The following is a 6,111-nucleotide window of genomic DNA, read 5'->3' as shown; positions in this document are numbered from 1 at the left end:
AAGTCTCACCACACATGGCACATGAAAACTCAAGTGGAATACAAATCCAAAATCCAATTGAAACCAATGAACTCAAGGAAGTCACATATAGCCTAAGAAACTATTTAGTGAATCAAAGAGCCAAAAATTGAGTCTAAAAGTCATGACAATGATATTTACCTCAATCATTTTTTTTTCAAAGATCAAAAATTCATATGCCGAGGTTTAAATTATGTTGGTACCAAACAAGCCACATGTTGGTTTATGGATAAAAAGATCACACCCAATAGCTAATTTATTTACTACTAGCTACTAACTAAAAAAAAAATATATTTACCTAAAAATAAACACTGAGACGAGACTAATCCCTTAAGAAAGTTGTCACGTCATCCATCATAGAAAAAAGTCACCCGGTTCGACATAAATTATTTTCTTGAAAAAGAACCGCGGCATAAAAAAAATTAAGGATTTTAATTAATACTACTACAAGTAAATAAAGTAGCAAAATTAATGCTAACATGCTAGAATTAAACTTCAAACTATCACTAATAGACTACTACGTCAACCAATCTACACAAGTTACCACAAAAAAAATAATCATGCTCCATCTACATCATCACATGTAAATGAGTCACCCCCAACCTAAAGTGTTGCACTGTCCTCAATGCAACTAAACAAAACAAGATAAAATGAAGGAGGTGCTCCCTGAAACTGCATCACTCGGAGCTGGAGGTGGTGGGAAATTTGAGCTCCAAATCCTCATCATCATCATCCTCTGATTCATGTGAGCCACATAATGAACTCAGCTTGTGCATTATTTTGAACAGAAATTTGCTTTTCTTTTTCTCACGCTCCTTGAACTTTCTCCGTCGCTTCTCAATCTTCCCTTGCCGGCGGCTCATATTTTCCAACCTGTTTTTCATGGCCTCCATCTTGCCTGTTATTGATTTTTGCTATTTGACCACGCCATCCAGGGAGAGTGGGGTAGCAGTGCTAGTAGATGTGCTAGCCCCAGGCGGGCCAGTAGGAAGGCTAGCTATCAGCTGCTTAATGTGTGCATCTACTCCATGTATCTAACTGGATAAGTGACGCATAGTGTGAGGGTCGGACATGAGTGGTACTATGGGGTCAAATGACCCTGGTGCAAGTGCACAGGATCCAACGGTATCGGTGGTGGCCTCAGAGAACTTCCCAAATGAAGAGGATGCCACACCAATTCTCCTCTTTTTCTGCTTGTCACTCAGTCCCCTTTTCAGAGGATGGATCATCGGCTTTCCCTGTAACGCCCCAGCCGGTCGTTTTGAATATTATAACCCTGTTCCCCCATTTACTACTCAATTTATGTCTTGTAATTGATTTATGACTTATCGAGTTAGTTGGTTCGGGTCCGGAAGGAACTCGGAGTAAAATGAGACACTTAGTCTCATAATTGAAAATTTAAGTTAGAAAAGTGGACCGGATATGGACCTATATGTAAACGACCTCGGATTTGAATTTTGATGATTCCAATAGCTCTGTCCGGAATATTATTTTGAAGTTCGTAGAGGAATTAGGCTTGAAATGCCGAAAGTTTAATTTTTGAGAAGTTTGATTGGGGGTTGACTTTTTGATATCGGAGTCAGAATCCAATTCTAAAAATTGGAATACCTCTGTTATGTCATTTATGACTTGTGTACAAACTTTAAGGTCAATCGGACGTAATTTGATAGGTTCCGGAGTCGTTTGTAGAAATTAAAATTTTCAAAGTTCATTAGGCTTGAATTGGGGTGTAATTCAAGATTTTAGCGTTGTTTGAGGTTATTTAAGGGTTCGACTAAGTCCGCATGATATTTTAGGACTTGTTGGTATATTTGGTCGAGGTCCCGAGAGGCTCGGGTGAGTTTTGGATGGTTAACGGATCAAAAATTTGGATTTGAATAGCTGCTGAAATTTTATGATATCTGATAATGTTTTCCTTCTACGCGATCGCGTGAATGCATTTACGATCGTGTAGGCTTATTTGGTCAGTGGGGGGTTTTTGTTCTACGCGATCGCGTGGGGATATCTGCAATCGCGTAGGGTTAATGTGAGGCAATGGTATTTTATGCTTCGCAATCGCGTGAAGCGGGATGCGATCGCGTAGCTCTGGAATTTTGTTACTCGCGAATGCGTGACAAAGGTCGCGTTCGCGTAGAGTAAGTGGAGCAGAGTAGAAGTCATGCATTTTGTGCTTCGCGATCGCGTGGACTAGTCCACGATCGCGTATGTCTGTGATGTTGTGCATCGCGATCGCGTGGGAAAGTCCGCGATCGATCGCGTGGGAAAGTCCGCGATCACGTAGAGTAAAATCTGGGCGATGGAAAATTGTTCTTCGCGATCACGTGGGAATGTTCGCGATCGCGTAAAGCAAATGTCTAGGCAGAGAGTTTAAGTTCTGAAAATGGGACTTCGTCCAATTTTCAGTTTTTGACGATTTGGAGCTCGGATTGAGGCGAATTTTGGGTGATTTTCAGAGGAAATAACGGGGTAAGTGTTCTTAACTCAATATTGGTTAAATTACCCGAATCCATGATTGTTTTTATCATTTAATTGGTGAATTGAGTTGGGAAAATTTGAAAACCCTCTTGGTTTAAATTGAAGATTTGAGGGTCGAGTTGGGGTCGGATTTTGGTAAAATTGGTATGGTTAGACTCGTGGTTGAATGGGTTTTTAGATTTTGTAACTTTTGTCGAGTTCCGAGATGTGGGCCCCAGTGCGATTTTTGAGCTAATTGTCGGATCATTATTTTCCTATGGAATTAATTTCAATAAATTTTATTGACTGAAACGAATTATTTATGACCAGATTTGAGGCATTTGGAGACCAATTCACGAGGAAAGGGCATTGCAGAATAAGAATTTCATGGCTTGAAGTAAGTAACAGTTTTAAATCTGGTCCTGAGGGTATGAAACCCCAGATTTTGGTATCATGCGATTATTTTGGAGGTGACGCATATGCTAGGTGACGGGCGTGTGGGCGTGCACCGAGGGGATTGTGACTTGGTCAGTCCCGAGAAACTGTAAAGTTGAATAATTTGTTGTTAGTTATATGTTCTCTATGTGTTGATAAAATTTGACTATAAATCATGTTAGAAATCATGCTTAGGCTATGTGATAGTACTGTTGGGACCCACTGAGGTCACGTACTTGTTGAATTGCTTGCTAAATGCTATATGTACTCAGTCTCAGTTTTTACTTGCACATTTTATCTCAGTCTCTGTTATTATTATTGATACATTATATCATTGTTGTTTGGGCTGATTTCACGATTATTGAGAGGCCGAGAGACTGGAGAGATTTATGAATGAGTGAGGCCAAGGGCCTGATTGTGAGATATTGATACTATAGCACGTGAGTTGTCCGTGCAGCACGTAAGTTGGCCGTGCAGATCCTTATATTATACTATAGCACGTGAGTTGGCCGTGCGAATCCTTATATTATACTACAGCACGTGAGTTGACCGTATGAATGCTTATATTATACTATAGCACATGAGTTGGCCGTGCAGCACATGAGTTGGTCGTGCGGATCCAGATATTTATATTATGGCACATGAGTTGTCCGTGCAGCACGTGAGTTATCCGTGCAGATTATAGCACTTGGGTTGTAGGAGCCCCTCCGGAGTCTGTACACCCCCAGTGAGTGCGGGTACCCATTGAGAGTGTGTGATGAGGGCTGGGAGCTCAGTGAGTGATTGTTGTCCTGAGAGGTTATACTTGATTTTCATTTGTTCTTGCACTTAGTTACTATCTGTCATTGTTGTGAAATCTCTGAAAGATTGTTGATATATGGATTACATGAACAGGAACTGTATAAAAATTGATTTGACATTAAACTATCAGATTTGATAGCATGTGTATTCTTTGCTGGGATTACTGGAAATGAACCATAACTGTGTAGCTCGTTACTATCTTCAGTTCCTTATTTATTATTATTACTTGCTGAGTTGGTTGTACTCATACTACACTCTGCACTTCGTGTGCAGATCCAGGTGTTCTTGGACATAGCGGGTGTTGATCATTTCGCGCGGTTGATTTTTAGGAGATTTTAAGGTAGCTGCCGTGTTCTGTAGACCTTGTCTCTCCTTCTCTATCTCTTTGTTCACTGTATTTGGTCTCAGACTATTATAGACTAAATTTTCCAGACTTGTATTCATATTAGATGCTCATGTACTCAGTGACACCAGGTTTTGGGGAGTGTTTGTATTGTATTTAAATATTATATTTTCAACCTTAAAGAGAAGTTTGGGTTTATTGAGATTATCGTCTTGCCTAGTATCGAGATAGGTACCATCACGACAGGTTGGGATTTTGGGTTGCGACATTCCCTGACCTTTCTCAACATCATTTGGGCATTTTAACACGCCAGCATCATAGCATAGTCGAGTGATCAAGGATGGGAAGAATAGGCTCTTAGACCTCCCATGGGTGGATTCTTCGATTTCTCTAACAATCTGCTCCCCCACGTTCACAGGTAGCCCATCCATGAAAACAGCAATTATCAGTGCCCTCTCTGGTGTCACATCAATGTCATTTGTAGAAGGCAAGACTCTTTGTCACAACCCAAACTAACCCTGTCGTGATGGCACCTATCGTGGAACTAGGCAAGCCGATTCATTTCCAAAACAAACCGATATTTTCATTTCAAAGATAATTTCAAGGCTATTTAACATAAAAAACCTTCGTAAAGGACTTCAAATCAAAACAAAAGTGCGGTAGAGAAAAGCCCGACATCGGGGTGTCACTAGTCATGAGCATCTACTATAATTTGTCTGACAATATCGAGACTAACATATTCTGGAAATAGCTAAATACAACTAAAGGAAGATAAGAGGGAGAAAAGCAAGGCTGCGATCGCCAGGCAGCTATCTTGCTATCCCAGAGAAAATCTGCATCCAGAATAGTCAACAGCCACTACCGCGTCCAGATACACCTGGATCTGCACACAAGGTGCAGGGAGTAACCTGAGTATGCCAACTCAGTAAGTAACAACAGTAAATAAAGGCTGAGAAGTAATGAAGAGCTAGATGCAAGTATAGTTCATATCACAAAACTTTCGTAAAGTACAGCATGCTTTAAAAACCAGTGTTTGAATCAAATCAGCTCTTTTAAATCCAGTTCGAGTAAAATCATTTAAAGACATCTTTCAAAAAATTTCAAACAAAGGCTCAATGCAAAGGTGAGCAAAAATAATGAAATCATAATCAGCCCCTCAAGCAACATCACTCATATACAGCCCCTCGGGCAAATCTCACAATCACTCATATACAGCCCCTCGGGCAGACCTCACCATCACTCATGCCTCCCAGTCACTCAGCACTCGGCACTCGCACTCAGTAGGTACTTGCGCTCACTGGGGGTGTGTACAGACTCCGGAGGGGCTCCTTCAGCCAAAGCACTATATCAAGCCAATCATGGCATAAATCAATCAGCGTGCAGCCCGATCCCATAAATATCCTCACAAATCAGGCTCTCGGCCTCACACATTCATAAACCTATCCAGCCTCTCGGGCTCTCAGAAAACAAAGTATTCAGCCCAAACAACATTTATATAATGCATCAAAATATAGTCATAGAGACTGAGTTATCCTGTAAATATGTATAAACATGATTGACTATAGATTTTTAATGAAAAACAATGAGAGGATAGCAAGAAAAGACCTCTAAGGGTCCAAGCAACACTGGTATAAGGCCTAAACATGGCATCCAACCTGATTTACAGAAATTCTTTCTAAAACACATAAGAATCATATAGTTTCAACAAAATATTCAACTTTACAGTTGATACGGGACGGACCAAGCCATAATCCCCAACGGTGCACGCCCACACGCCCGTCACCTAGCATGTGCGCCACCTCCAAATAGTAAAATGATACAAAATTTCGGGATTTCATACCCTCAGGACCAGATTTACAATCGTTACTTACCTCAAATCCGAGAAAATCTCTACTCTGCAGTGCCCTTGCCTCTCGAATTGGCCTCCGAGCGTTCCGAATATAGCCACAAGCAATACAATACGATCAAAATAGGCTAAAGTGATCAATTCCACAAGCAAAATACCAAATTATAGCCAAAATCCGAAATCAGCCCAAACCCGGCACCCGGGCCCACGTCTC

The sequence above is a fragment of the Nicotiana tabacum genome, chromosome 23, assembly GCF_000715075.1.
Source record: "Nicotiana tabacum cultivar K326 chromosome 23, ASM71507v2, whole genome shotgun sequence".
In the NCBI taxonomy this organism is placed as follows: domain Eukaryota; kingdom Viridiplantae; phylum Streptophyta; class Magnoliopsida; order Solanales; family Solanaceae; genus Nicotiana; species Nicotiana tabacum.
Note: the sequence above shows the minus strand (reverse complement) of the source record.